General features: G+C 30.3%; 1 long non-coding RNA gene across 2 annotated transcripts; it reads left to right on the forward strand.

The window, feature by feature from the left end:
• Positions 1-5949: 5949 nt before the first annotated feature.
• On the forward strand, positions 5950-7764 carry LOC149492152 (uncharacterized). Of its 2 annotated transcripts, none has more exons than XR_016319108.1 (3): positions 5950-6195; positions 6662-6744; positions 7571-7764. It is a non-coding gene; the product is annotated as an uncharacterized LOC149492152 (long non-coding RNA). The 2 variants fall into 2 exon arrangements; XR_016319110.1 differs by having other exon boundaries at positions 7574-7764.
• Positions 7765-7974: the final 210 nt, after the last annotated feature.

Consider the following 7974-nt stretch of genomic DNA (forward strand, 5'->3'; position numbering starts at 1 on the left):
TTGTTGAAGAAGTCACTGTATGTTTCAGCGTCAGAACGGTGGCCAAGTTCTCGGGTCAGCTGGAAGATCCGGGAAACACAAAGAGCGGGCATTCGGACTCGCCTGTCAGCTATTGACTTTGATATGACGATCTATGGAAAGTAAGGTGGTCGATTTTCTAGGATGATTGAGTTGAGCTGTGATTCGGTGATAGTCGTGGTGGCGGTTGGTTATTGAGTTTATGTTTGGGATTTCTTGAAAAGGTTAGTTATGAAGAACAATTTCAAAGATCAAAAGGAGAGAGGGAGCTTGAATTTAACAGTTATTGTTTTTTGGATTTCAATAATAGAGATGGAGAGGCATAGAAGAGAGGGAAAATGAGATTTGATTTGAGAGAGATTCTAATGGATGGGTCAGTTAAACGGTGCGTTTCATAAACTAATGGATTGCAACATTTGCTTTAGATATTTGTACATAGGATAAGGTAAGATTTAAAGGGTGATACATTTTTAGTATTATGAGATTACAAAAGGATAATGTGAGACTGCAGTTTTATCTTATAGTGACATATGACTTTGTTTGTCTTTCAGCTTATTTTGTTCTTATTATAGAATGGGTTTGATTTTTTTCTTCTTCAAATCTAAAAGCTATAATTTGATACTACATATGCATGACGTAATATATAACTATTTAGCATTAAATACATTGCGTTACCAAACATAGCTAATGAAATGGTAAATTATCAAAATGTCCCTAAGACACCATAATTCCCCTAAATGGTCGTAAATCATTCAAAATGCATATTAAATTATACTAATGTATAATTGGACTCTAAATATGCTGAAATACATGAAAATGACATGTCATGAAAATGATGATGGACATTGACATAAAAGATTTTTGCCTTGCCAGTTAGACATATTCGTTAGGTTATATTATAATCACAATTGCGTACAAAAAAAAAAAAAAAACGAAATAGTGTCATTAATCATTTAGACATGAAAAATCTTATTTTTAGTAGTAAAATTGGACATAATATCTAAACGCTAGATTTTATGAAATTCAATGATCATATATTATTAATTTAATCTTTGTATTTGAGTGCGTGCATATATAGTTTGAACAAAAGATTTGGAACCACTTTTTTCCATTCAAAGATTTTTTGAGTTAAGAAAGAATTATTTCATTAATAAATGACGGTATTAAAGAACTAATATTTGAAGGTAGCAACTCAATTGAAATCTTAATGATTAATACTTTATAATTGACATTAAAAAAATAATATTTTGAACTTAATTAATTCTAATATTACAATTAAATTATAACACTAAATAATTAATATTGAGCTCAATTATGACAACGACTAATATTTATTTTAATATTAAAAATAAAAAAATACATTGAAATATCAAACTTTAATAAAAAAATACTAAAGATTAATATTTGAATTCAATTAGAAATCCTCATATGTAAATTTAAATTATTATTAAGAAATATTAAATTATGAGTATGAATAATAAGTCAAGCAGGTTCTTAAAACTAATGCGTATTTATTAGATTTCACCTGGAATAGATCATTTATTAAGAAATCTAGCTTTAGATTTTAAAAAGGAAAATTTTTATCTCTTCACCAAACAACAAATGGAAGTTTATAGTTACCACATATTGAACGAATGAGTATGTGAAGATCTTTCAAAAGAACGAAATATGGTATATCCAGATATAGTTTTGTTGTCTTTAAAAAAGGATAAAAGATATAGTTTTTGTTGTAGGATTACTATTCACATATTAGGCATGGATGTGTTTACCCAAATGTATAGATTTGCTATTGACGTTTACGTAATTTACTTTTGAAGTTTACGTGATTTGTCTTGTGGCATCCTCAAGCCAAAATAAAATGTAAAATTTTAGAGTTATGATTAAATTTTTGCAAAGTTATTTCATTTTAGGCATGACCATAATTATTATTGAAATATAGAAATATAAGATTATAAAAATCCCCTGCAAATTTGAGGGTGCCACGATGAGACTCGCGTAAATTTTAGAGCGAAATTTATGCATTCGGCTTTCATTCTTTATATAAAACCTCATAGTTTGGATTGCCTCAAATCGCATTGCAAATGACAAAATTGAGATCGTTTTCTTGCATTATATAACCCAAATATCCAAATTATGGGTTTAAATATTGTATCTAAAAAAGAAACCGTCTTTTGCTTTTTTTGATTAAGAACGTAGGCTTTAGATGTGCCTTTAGTTGTAGCCTAAAAATAGCAATGTTTGGGCAATGGACAATAAAGGGAATGCCTTTCATTTCCTATATACACAAAAAAATTCTTCTACTGTCTCACATATACTAAGAGTATTTTCAAAATAGAAAAAGAAAATTTTATAAAACAATAAAATAAAAAATTCAATAATTAATATTTTGTAAAGGAAAGAACATATTATAATAAAGCATTATCATAATTAACAACTAAAAATTTTCATGAAAATAAACTTATTTTGTCAATCAATTTAATGTAATTAACTTAATTTTTTCGTATATAATATAATACCATAAACTATTTATACCACTAAAATATGAGAAATTAATATTAGCTATTAAAATAATTCATAGAGCATCGTTTATAATTTTGTATTTTTTTTTTTACTTTTTTTATAATGTATATGAGGATATAATTAGCTTTACGGTTGCTTTTTTTTTAGAAAAAATTCTTTTAATGTGTATACTATAATTTATATTATATATAATATAATTATTTATTTTTATTTTATATCAAACAATAAATCTTATAACATATTCCTCAATATATAATAACAAATTATATTTATTCTTTATAGAAATAAGTTACTTATATAAAGTAATTATGATCGATCAAGATTCATTAAAAATAATAATTGATAGAAGTAAAAATAAATGAGAAAATAAATTAGACCATGGATTAGAAGTAGAATGTATTGATAATTTTTTTTTTTTTCTCTCTTTATAGTATAAAAGCAGATAAAGTAGCCATTGTCCTCGGAGAAAAAGCTATCAAGTACTCTCTAGGTATCTTAAATGCTTCCTTTGACCTTTGCAATGCATCCTTTGACCGAACGTTACAAATTCTTCGTTGATTTTGTGATGTTAAGTATAGTTGTCTATATTAAATACATTTAATAGATTTACACATTACCCTGATTTATTATTTATTCTATCAATTAGTAAACATATTTGAATCTTATGTTTAATACATATCTTATAATATAATATAACCAAACAAAATTAAATTATCTTTATTTTTTAAAAAATAAAATTAAAATCATAAAAGATATTATATCTTACCATATTTAATATACCTTATTTAGTATATAATACAATTTTTAGTTTATCCAATAAATTTAGATTTAAAATAGAAATCAATTTACCAATCAAAATTAAATTATCTTTATTTTTTCAACTAATAAAATTAATTTTTTTTTTCAAAATATTATATTCTAAGCATACTTAATGTATACCTTATATAGTATATAGTATAATTTCTTATTTCATTCGATATATTTGACGTAAATAGAAAATTAGTACGACTAATTAAAATTAAATTACTTTATAATTTTCAACTAATCAAATTGGAATCCTTAATGATATTTTTTTCCGATCTATATATATATATATATATATATATCTTTATTAGATATATATCTAATATATATTAGATCTATTAGATTTAAATATATTAGATTATAGATATATATATATATATATATATATATATATATATATATGATTAGATTTATATATATAGAAATCTAATATTTTTCAACTAATATTTTGATTTAAATCTAATATATTTAAATATAATAGATCTAATATATATTATAATATATATATATATATATTATATATATATTATATATATATAATATATAGATATATATATATATATATGAAATATATATTTTATTGATATCGAAAAATAGGAGAAGATACATCGGTAAGAATAGCCCCTAACTAGTTTGGGCAAACTTGAGAATGTAATAAAAATTGTGTACAAATTATGTTTAAGAGACAATGAAGCTAAATGGTGTGCAGCTTGGTTCCCTTCTCTAAAAATATGTTGAATGTGAATGTGATGCTCCACCAGCAATTTTTTGAAGACCCAGTTATCATTCGCCATTTCAGTCCGTTTCTTCAAATCCATAGAGTCAGTCTCCAAGCATTGATTTTCACCTAGGTTAATTGCCCAGAGAGCTCCTTGAATGTAGCTTCCGTCTCCAAATCTAGCGAGTGTGAAGCGTCAATTTTGAAAGATAGACCAGCTATGAATCTTCCTTGGTAATCCCTAACGATCGCAGCGCCAACCCCTCCATTTCTTCCCATCACTCCATCTGTATTGATTTTAAGTTTATTTTTGTCTGGTGGTACCCAACTGACTCTAATAATTCTATCCGAAATGTGTAGGTGATATTGGGGAGTAAGCTTTGCAAGAATTAGTCTGTCGTGATTTTGGGCTAGTCGGGAATGCTCAAGAGTCATTGCCCAATGGTAAGTCATCCATGTAATTTCCTGTATCAGCCTGTTCTGATTGAATTGTTCCTCACCATGAGTGATGTTGTTATATGTTTTCCATATGAGCCAAGTAATAATTCCTGGTAGCACACCCCTTATGATTTTGACAATGTCTTTCTCCCCTGCTTGTAGCCACCATAGCATGCATAGCTGGTGATAGTTATTAGCTGGTATTATCTGCAAGTCCAAAATATCAGCAAAGAAGAACCATATTGCTATAACTTTTGTACATGATAAAACATATGGTTATTGGTAGCTTCGTCTTTCTTGCAAAAAGGGCATTGGGTGGGTAGGTGGAACCCTATCTTCCGTAAATTGTCAGGCACAACTAGACTTCTGTGGAAAAGTTTCCATAAGAAAACCTTAATTTTTGGAACTTGTTTGAAACTCCATATAGCTTTGTCTATGAATGAGCCTGTGGTCTGTCCTTGACACCATGTATGAATCTGAGATAGAGAATGAGTTGTGTGTTTGGATCCTTAGGTACCTCTGCTATCTAATAAGATATATATATATAATATGGATATCTATATTAGATATATTAGATATCTGATATCTATATCTAATATATATATAAAGATATATATATCTATATATATATATATATTATATATATATATATATATATATATATATATATATATATATATTATACCCCGAATTTTTATTTTTAAAACTTTTGAATTTTTATTAAATTAAAAATCGTAAATTTTGGCTGCGTGGGCTGCAAATGTAATATGGTCTCAATTCGAGCCCAAATTATCGAATTGAGCCCAAGCCCAAAATAGATTATTTGGAAATTTTCGATTTGAGAACAATTAAAATTTTCAAGAAATAATATGAAACACCAGTGATTAATTTATTAATTATCTTAAGATCAAATATCATTACTAAAACAATCAAAATAAATCAATCTGGACCGGGGAATTAAATTGATTTTTGAAAATCACAAGAATAACCCGAAAACCAAGTGAAAAACCTACAAACCGAGCAAGAATCGAGCCAAATCATTGAATCAGACCAAACCGGTTCAAATTGAACCGGAATGATCTAGAAACCGACATACTTTCTTTCTTTTCTTTTCTTCTCTCCTTCTTCTTCTCCAGTCGTGCACCCCCTCCCTCATCCGTCTCCTTCTCGTTTCCGGCCACCATTCAGCGAGCAGGAGGGGCGATCGACTTCCCTGGAGTCGCTGACCCATTTTCCAGCCTTCTCTCACTTCGATCGGACCTCCAATAGCGTGAACATGGTCTCCTCTCCTTCTTAGCGACGCAGCAGCTCCTCGGGCGAGATCGGGCAATTTCGGCGACGTCAGTGCAAGGGATAGGCGTCGATCGAGTCACCTTCACCTTGTGAGTGTTTTTCCTCCGCTAATTCTGACTACAAAGCTTGAGTGGCAAAACCACCATTAACGCCCGACACCAAGCAACTGTCGGGCCCGATCCAGCCTATTAGAGGACCGATCTCACTAAATTAACACTAGAAATGGAATCCTTGGTGAATTTTGAGTCGAGTGGTGTGATTGTTGTGAATTTCTGGGCGGTTTGATGTTTCCGGCCACCTTGCACGGCATCAACGGTGGCGGTCCGGCGAGGACTCCGAGAGGCAGAATGATCTCCTTTTCGGGCGGATCACGAAAATCAAATCCGATTTTTGATCGGTACATTGTAAGGCCTAGTTGCTTATTTTTGGTATAAATTTCAAAACTTGAATTAATTAATTAATTGAATATAAGGTTAATTGAATTAGTAAAAATTGGAGATTATGAATTTAGATATAGATAAGTGAAGTATATGAACATCGATTATAGAATCGGACTTCAAGGTAGTTAATGGATAACAAAGATTTTCGTAATATCGTTAAGTATGATTAATTACATTAATTTTGATATAAACAAATAAATAAATAAACAAGAATAGTGAATTTATATATAGTTTAATAAATTATATATTTTAGTTATGAATAATATGATCAATATTTATCATTAATAATAATAATAAATCAAATAAAGAAACACTATAGATATACATTTTAGTTTGATAAGTTAATGAACCGACGGGTAACGAAAACAAATAATGAATGTAAACTGCTTCCCAAATTAGAATTCTTATTTAGAATTTTCTTATTATATAGATACTTATAAAGTGTCGGAATGGGAAGACAAAGACTGGAAGCGCACAATAAGAAAGGCAGTCCTTTTAAGGACAACAAGAACTGTGAGTAGTGTTAGATAATTCGCCTCATCCGACTGCATTCATGCATTCACGGCTAAATGTTATCATGCATTATTGCCATATTGTGATGCACTATTTGTTGATATTAAATATTGCTTGATTATCTGTGAATGTGATATTGTTGCGCCTTGTTTGTGTGGAATTGGGATGAAGTGGGTCACCATGGGTTTGTGAGACCGTTACCGTTATATGGATCCTAATTATGATTAGCCGGGTAAATGGGAGATCGGCGCCCCCATGTGCACCTACCGTTACCGTTACCGTTACCATTACCAGGTTGGCTTCTTTATTTAGGCGCACCTGATAATTTAGATCTGATCGCAGCTCGCAGGGTGGCCTCCTGTTTTGAGTGCCTGAGGATCTCTATTTGATGGAGACGACCAAGTTGCCTCCTGTTGGTATATATATATATATATATATATATATATATAAAGAGAAAAAGAAAAGAGAGAGATTGGCAAAATAATGAGAGGACCTGTCGTGTGAGGATTATACCGGCCAGCCAGAATGGGAGATTGGCTCCCTGGTGCACATGTGAGTGATGGGCCATGTGTGAGGACGGCTCATCGGGTTTAGGTGACTCCATTGACTAATTTCCACGTGATATGATTATATGAAGGTGATAATAATTGTGATTGCTGTTGTATTGCCATTTGTGTGAAACTGCATGATCAAATAACTAAACGGGTGAACACATAGAAACAATATATATATATGTTAGCATTTGTGTGATTGTGTGGGGTGAGAGGGTTATCTAATCCTACTCACTGAGTTTAGTACTCACCCCCCCTCCAATCTCCCCTGGTAGTAGATGGAAAGAAGAATCCTGGAGTCCAATCGAACGAACGAGATACGGGTCGATAGGAGTAATAATCATTGTATTGAATACGTAAATGCAAAGGTTAGTGAATTATGGAGTAGAGTTTCGCAATTGTATTCTAACTTGGTTGTAAATGAATAAATTGAGTATAGACATTTATTATATGAATTGTACTTTGGATATATTTGTGAAATAAATTATTGGGCCTGAATCCACAATTGTGAATAGAATGCGAGTTTTTAGATAATACAGGCTTACTACGGGTTTCGGGGGCTTTAAACCCACCCAGGTCCTAGTGCCGGTCCGGTCTATGGAAATGGTCGTGACAAAATATATGTATATATATATATATATTAGATATATCTAATATCTCAAAATTATTTTGATTTAAA

The sequence above is a fragment of the Jatropha curcas genome, unplaced genomic scaffold (assembly GCF_041381405.1).
Source record: "Jatropha curcas cultivar XTBG-Jc1 unplaced genomic scaffold, XTBG_Jcur_1.0 HiC_scaffold_94_pilon, whole genome shotgun sequence".
Classification (NCBI taxonomy): domain Eukaryota; kingdom Viridiplantae; phylum Streptophyta; class Magnoliopsida; order Malpighiales; family Euphorbiaceae; genus Jatropha; species Jatropha curcas.